This window comes from Ictalurus punctatus, chromosome 21 (assembly GCF_001660625.3).
Source record: "Ictalurus punctatus breed USDA103 chromosome 21, Coco_2.0, whole genome shotgun sequence".
Lineage (NCBI taxonomy): Eukaryota > Metazoa > Chordata > Actinopteri > Siluriformes > Ictaluridae > Ictalurus > Ictalurus punctatus.
Genome location: NC_030436.2, coordinates 20642267 through 20649766, shown reverse-complemented (window position 1 = coordinate 20649766; position 7500 = coordinate 20642267). Strand labels below are relative to the sequence as shown.

At 41.6% G+C, this 7500-nt stretch overlaps 1 protein-coding gene across 2 annotated transcripts in view; it reads left to right on the top strand.

Annotated features, from left to right (window-relative positions):
• LOC128628915 (plexin-A2) overlaps positions 1-7500 on the top strand; it is a 25751-nt gene that overhangs the window by 824 nt on the left and 17427 nt on the right. The gene's annotated exons all lie outside the window — the stretch shown is intronic.

Below are 7500 nucleotides of genomic sequence, written 5' to 3'. Positions count from 1 at the left end.
GTTAGTGTTGATTTTACAGTGTTGAGGTGTTATTGTTGAGGTGTTAGTGTTGAGGTGTTAGTGTTGAGGTGTTAGTGTTGATTTTACAGTGTTGAGGTGTTAGTGTTGAGGTGTTAGTGTTGATTTTACAGTGTTGAGGTGTTAGTGTTGAGGTGTTAGTGTTGAGGTGTTAGTGTTGAGGTGTTAGTGTTGAGGTGTTAGTGTTGATTTTACAGTGTTGAGGTGTTATTGTTGAGGTGTTAGTGTTGATTTTACAGTGTTGAGGTGTTATTGTTGAGGTGTTAGTGTTGAGGTGTTAGTGTTGAGGTGTTAGTGTTGATTTTACAGTGTTGAGGTGTTAGTGTTGAGGTGTTAGTGTTGATTTTACAGTGTTGAGGTGTTAGTGTTGATTTTACAGTGTTGAGGTGTTAGTGTTGAGGTGTTAGTGTTGAGGTGTTAGTGTTGAGGTGTTAGTGTTGATTTTACAGTGTTGAGGTGTTAGTGTTGAGGTGTTAGTGTTGAGGTGTTAGTGTTGAGGTGTTAGTGTTGATTTTACAGTGTTGAGGTGTTAGTGTTGATTTTACAGTGTTGAGGTGTTAGTGTTGAGGTGTTAGTGTTGATTTTACAGTGTTGAGGGGTTAGTGTTGAGGTGTTAGTGTTGAGGTGTTAGTGTTGATTTTACAGTGTTGAGGTGTTAGTGTTGAGGTGTTAGTGTTGATTTTACAGTGTTGAGGTGTTAGTGTTGAGGGGTTAGTGTTGAGGTGTTAGTGTTGATTTTACAGTGTTGAGGTGTTATTGTTGAGGTGTTAGTGTTGAGGTGTTAGTGTTGATTTTACAGTGTTGAGGGGTTAGTGTTGAGGTGTTAGTGTTGAGGTGTTAGTGTTGATTTTACAGTGTTGAGGTGTTAGTGTTGAGGTGTTAGTGTTGAGGTGTTAGTGTTGATTTTACAGTGTTGAGGTGTTAGTGTTGAGGTGTTATTGTTGAGGGGTTAGTGTTGAGGTGTTAGTGTTGATTTTACAGTGTTGAGGTGTTAGTGTTGATTTTACAGTGTTGAGGTGTTAGTGTTGAGGGGTTAGTGTTGAGGTGTTAGTGTTGAGGTGTTAGTGTTGATTTTACAGTGTTGAGGTGTTAGTGTTGAGGTGTTAGTGTTGATTTTACAGTGTTGAGGTGTTAGTGTTGATTTTACAGTGTTGATTTTACAGTGTTGAGCGGTTAGTGTTGAGGTGTTAGTGTTGATTTTACAGTGTTGAGGTGTTAGTGTTGAGGTGTTAGTGTTGAGGTGTTAGTGTTGATTTTACAGTGTTGAGGTGTTAGTGTTGATTTTACAGCGTTGAGGTGTTAGTGTTGAGGTGTTAGTGTTGAGGTGTTAGTGTTGATTTTACAGCGTTGAGGGGTTAGTGTTGAGGTGTTAGTGTTGAGGTGTTAGTGTTGATTTTACAGCGTTGATTTTACAGCGTTGATTTTACAGCGTTGAGGTGTTAGTGTTGAGGTGTTAGTGTTGATTTTACAGTGTTGATTTTACAGCGTTGAGGTGTTAGTGTTGAGGTGTTAGTGTTGATTTTACAGTGTTGATTTTACAGTGTTGAGGTGTTAGTGCTGATTTTACAGTGTTGAGGGGTTAGTGTTGAGGGGTTAGTGTTGAGGGGTTAGTGTTGAGGTGTTAGTGTTGAGGGGTTAGTGTTGATTTTACAGTGTTGAGGTGTTATTGTTGAGGGGTTAGTGTTCAGGTGTTAGTGTTGAGGTGTTAGTGTTGATTTTACAGTGTTGAGGTGTTAGTGTTGAGGGGTTAGTGTTGATTTTACAGTGTTGAGGTGTTAGTGTTGAGGGGTTAGTGTTGAGGTGTTAGTGTTGAGGGGTTAGTGTTGATTTTACAGTGTTGAGGTGTTATTGTTGAGGGGTTAGTGTTGAGGTGTTAGTGTTGAGGTGTTAGTGTTGATTTTACAGTGTTGAGGTGTTAGTGTTGAGGTGTTAGTGTTGATTTTACAGTGTTGAGGTGTTAGTGTTGAGGTGTTAGTGTTGAGGTGTTAGTGTTGATTTTACAGCGTTGAGGTGTTAGTGTTGAGGTGTTAGTGTTGAGGTGTTAGTGTTGATTTTACAGCGTTGAGGGGTTAGTGTTGAGGTGTTAGTGTTGAGGTGTTAGTGTTGATTTTACAGTGTTGATTTTACAGCGTTGAGGTGTTAGTGTTGAGGTGTTAGTGTTGATTTTACAGTGTTGATTTTACAGTGTTGAGGTGTTAGTGCTGATTTTACAGTGTTGAGGGGTTAGTGTTGAGGGGTTAGTGTTGAGGGGTTAGTGTTGAGGTGTTAGTGTTGAGGGGTTAGTGTTGATTTTACAGTGTTGAGGTGTTATTGTTGAGGGGTTAGTGTTCAGGTGTTAGTGTTGAGGTGTTAGTGTTGATTTTACAGTGTTGAGGTGTTAGTGTTGAGGTGTTAGTGTTGAGGTGTTAGTGTTGAGGGGTTAGTGTTGATTTTACAGTGTTGAGGTGTTAGTGTTGAGGGGTTAGTGTTGAGGTGTTAGTGTTGAGGGGTTAGTGTTGATTTTACAGTGTTGAGGTGTTATTGTTGAGGGGTTAGTGTTGAGGTGTTAGTGTTGAGGTGTTAGTGTTGATTTTACAGTGTTGAGGTGTTAGTGTTGAGGTGTTAGTGTTGATTTTACAGTGTTGAGGGGTTAGTGTTGAGGTGTTAGTGTTGAGGTGTTAGTGTTGAGGTGTTAGTGTTGAGGTGTTAGTGTTGATTTTACAGCGTTGAGGTGTTAGTGTTGAGGTGTTAGTGTTGATTTTACAGTGTTGATTTTACAGCGTTGAGGTGTTAGTGTTGAGGTGTTAGTGTTGATTTTACAGCGTTGAGGTGTTAGTGTTGAGGTGTTAGTGTTGATTTTACAGTGTTGATTTTACAGCGTTGAGGTGTTAGTGTTGAGGTGTTAGTGTTGATTTTACAGCGTTGAGGTGTTAGTGTTGAGGTGTTAGTGTTGAGGTGTTAGTGTTGATTTTACAGTGTTGAGGTGTTAGTGCTGAGGTGTTAGTGTTGAGGTGTTAGTGTTGATTTTACAGTGTTGATTTTACAGTGTTGAGGTGTTAGTGTTGATTTTACAGTGTTGAGGTGTTAGTGTTGAGGTGTTAGTGTTGAGGGGTTAGTGTTGAGGTGTTAGTGTTGAGGTGTTAGTGTTGATTTTACAGTGTTGAGGTGTTAGTGTTGATTTTACAGTGTTGATTTTACAGTGTTGAGGTGTTAGTGTTGAGGGGTTAGTGTTGAGGTGTTAGTGTTGAGGGGTTAGTGTTGAGGTGTTAGTGTTGAGGGGTTAGTGTTGAGGTGTTAGTGTTGATTTTACAGTGTTGAGGTGTTAGTGTTGATTTTACAGTGTTGATTTTACAGTGTTGAGGTGTTAGTGTTGATTTTACAGTGTTGAGGTGTTAGTGTTGATTTTACAGTGTTGAGGTGTTAGTGTTCAGGTGTTAGTGTTGAGGTGTTAGTGCTGATTTTACAGTGTTGAGGGGTTAGTGTTGAGGGGTTAGTGTTGATTTTACAGTGTTGAGGTGTTAGTGTTGAGGTGTTAGTGTTGAGGGGTTAGTGTTGATTTTACAGTGTTGAGGTGTTAGTGTTGAGGTGTTAGTGTTGAGGTGTTAGTGTTGAGGGGTTAGTGTTGATTTTACAGTGTTGAGCGGTTAGTGTTGAGGTGTTAGTGTTGAGGTGTTAGTGTTGATTTTACAGTGTTGAGGTGTTAATGTTGATTTTACAGTGTTGAGGGGTTAGTGTTGATTTTACAGTGTTGAGGTGTTAGTGTTGAGGTGTTAATGTTGATTTTACAGTGTTGAGGTGTTAGTGTTGATTTTACAGTGTTGAGGTGTTAATGTTGATTTTACAGTGTTGAGGGGTTAGTGTTGAAGAGACCTCAACACTACGAGCTTTTTGCAGTGTGATGGTGTTTGTGTCGAACATCACTGCCACATTTTATTAAAACATACTACATGTTCATCATTTTTTACCCGTTTATAAAAACAGGAGAAATAAAAGGAGGATTTGGCTGCATTCTTGTAGAAAAGTGAATCGTGATCGCGTTTGATCGGCGTGCACTTCATGGTGATGCGTCACTTGGTGATGACGTCACTTCCTGCTGCTCCTTACGCCACACTGTGTGAATTCAGCGGTGGTTTTAAAACTATTACTCATCACACCGTAGGAGAGCTCGGTAAAACCTGGTCCGAATTCTCCAACAGACTGCGTGATAGCGTGTGTCCTCTCTCCGGCTCGGAGATGATTATACCACGAAGATCCTCTAACGATAGACCTGCGACGAAAGAAACCGCCCGCGTCCCGCTCACGTCATCAAACAGCGTGACGCGGAAACCGGCTCACGTTAAAACACGCACGTTTACGCTTCTCCGTCCGTTTCTCCGGCCTTAAAGAAAAGTATCATCAAAGTCAGCTTAAGTCTTCTTAAAATTTCTGTAATTTACTGTTTTACCAACAGATTTTTTTTTTGCAATCACAGAAATTAACGCAAAATGAAGCAGACGGTATTCGGAAGAGCTGCGAGTTTTCAGAATCGTTGCAGATTTTCCACAGGTCCGGGCCGAGACGCGTCATGTGATGTCGTAACGACGTGCGTTCAGCCGAGGCGATCTTCGATTCATGTGTGTCGAACACGAGTACGAAGAAACGTTCTCGTTTACCAACAAGCATCGCCGTGAAAGAGCGGCAGGACGATTTCGTGCGAGTGCGATTTCGCCAGTTCGAGTCGTTTTCAAGTCGCATCGCAAATTTTGGAAAAACAAAACAAAAAACTACAGCAAAATCGAGCATTTTTGGCTGCGATGATCACAAAAAAACTCGGGACGCATTTATATCGTGATGCGCACCGCAGAAATGTCCTCAAGTGTCCTGAGATGATATTTTTGTCATCTCGCTAGTGCGAGTGCGCCACGTTCTGCGTTCAGAGACGTCGCCTCGACTCTGGTTGTGATTATATATAATATACTACAGCACAAACCCGGAGTGTCCGGCTCCATCGCGGCACAATACACACCCCGTGTTGTTCAGCGCTCGTAGTTATACACAGTATAAATGACTTTTTTTAAAACAATTGCGGGTCATTAAACTTTTAGCTAAATGAAGTGCGCTGCTTGTTCGTGTCCCTCGTGAACGCGCGGAGACGGCAGCGGCTGCCTCGCGGGAGTTCATCATCCGCCTCGTCCCACTTTATTGAGATACGGGAAGCGCTCGAGTCTGTCTCATACACTCGTGTAGTCTGAATGATTTCCTTTCATTAAGTGAGAGAGGGAGAGGGAGGTCGAGGTCGATAGAGCGGTGATGGACGTCTGTTCTTTGGTCTGAAGCGGTTTTTCTCATTGTTACGGCTGTAGAGGAAGTTATTCAGCTGGACGAGTCTCTTTGGACACATTCGACTGCGGCTTCGCTAACAATGAAGTCTGGGGGCGGAGTGATGATGAAGAGGAGGAGGAGGGCTTGATGAAGATCACTGGTGCTTGCTGCTGGTTGAAATGAGAACATATATGAACATACTGTATGATGAAGGGTGTGGTGATGGTGGTGAAGATGACAGTGGTAAGAGTTCTGATTATGGCGGCAGTAATGTCGATGGTGATGGTGATGAAAATGACAATAATCACTGTAATTATGTGGATTATGAAGACGATACTTATGACGTTGATGATGTTGATGATGATGATGATGATGTTGATGACGTTGATGATGACGTTGATGATGATGACGTTGATGATGATGTTGATGTTGATGATGATGACGTTGATGATGATGTTGATGATGACGTTGATGACGTTGATGATGATGTTGATGACGTTGATGATGATGTTGATGATGTTGATGATGATGACGTTGATGATGATGTTGATGATGACGTTGATGATGACGTTGATGATGTTGATGATGATGACGTTGATGATGTTGATGATGACGTTGATGATGACGTTGATGATGATGACGTTGATGATGTTGATGATGATGACGTTGATGATGACGTTGATGATGTTGATGATGATGACGTTGATGATGACGTTGATGATGTTGATGATGATGACGTTGATGATGACGTTGATGATGATGATGACGTTGATGATGACGTTGATGATGACGTTGATGATGATGTTGATGTTGATGATGATGACGTTGATGATGATGTTGATGACGTTGATGATGATGTTGATGACGTTGATGATGATGTTGATGATGTTGATGATGATGACGTTGATGATGTTGATGATGATGACGTTGATGATGTTGATGATGACGTTGATGATGACGTTGATGATGTTGATGATGATGACGTTGATGATGATGTTGATGATGACGTTGATGACGTTGATGATGATGTTGATGACGTTGATGATGATGTTGATGATGTTGATGATGATGACGTTGATGATGTTGATGATGATGACGTTGATGATGTTGATGATGACGTTGATGATGACGTTGATGATGTTGATGATGATGACGTTGATGATGATGTTGATGATGACGTTGATGATGTTGATGATGTTGATGATGACGTTGATGATGTTGATGATGTTGATGATGACGTTGATGATGTTGATGATGTTGATGATGACGTTGATGACGTTGATGATGTTGATGATGTTGATGATGACGTTGATGATGACGTTGATGATGTTGATGATGACGTTGATGATGTTGATGATGATGATGTTGATGATGATGTTGATGACAGCGATGAAAATTCTCATGATGGTGCTGAAGAATTACTAAAGATACTTATGAAGAATATAATAACGGTAACGATTGGAAAAACGATGGTCATGATGATGATGATGTCATTACTCTCGTACACGGTGTCTCACTGCTGACGCTGGAGGCGGTAACGCGAAGCGTTTTTGGCTAGCGGTTAGCGCTGCTGACGTACGCTAATTATCCAACTCACACACGCTCTGGCTAATATAAAACTAACTAAGAAGATATCTTCTCCTCCATATCAGCTTCCCTCTGTCAGTTTAACCTCCATCTCTCCATCTTCCTCATCCGTGTGTGTGTGTGTGTGTGTGTGTGTGTGTGTGTGTGTGTGTGTGTGTCAACCCGGGTATATTGGACAGAAGATTAAGATGCACTTTGGCCTACTGGTCAGAGATTAAATCGCACACACAAACTAAGCTGTGTGTGTGTGTGTGTGTGTGTGTGTGTGTGTGTGTGTGTGTGTGTGTGTGAGAGAGGAAGAGAGAAAGAGAGAAAGAGAGATTTAGACAACATAGCTGAATTCCCTCAGTGAGTTGTGTGGAGAATTTGAAGGGAAATGGAACATTCTAGAGAAACTTGCTGACTCAGCGCCGTCGACAGGAAGAGATGAAGTGGACACTTCCTGTCCCATCATGCACCAGGATACGGGAAGGGCGGGGTTTATAGCGGATAACACACACATTCAGCATGGTTACATGAAAGTTTGTCTGCACTTTTATCTCTGCCCTATAACTATGATTGACCTTTTGTGAAGCCCCGCCCATTTCCTCAAGGCGTTTTGTGATGTCACTGCTC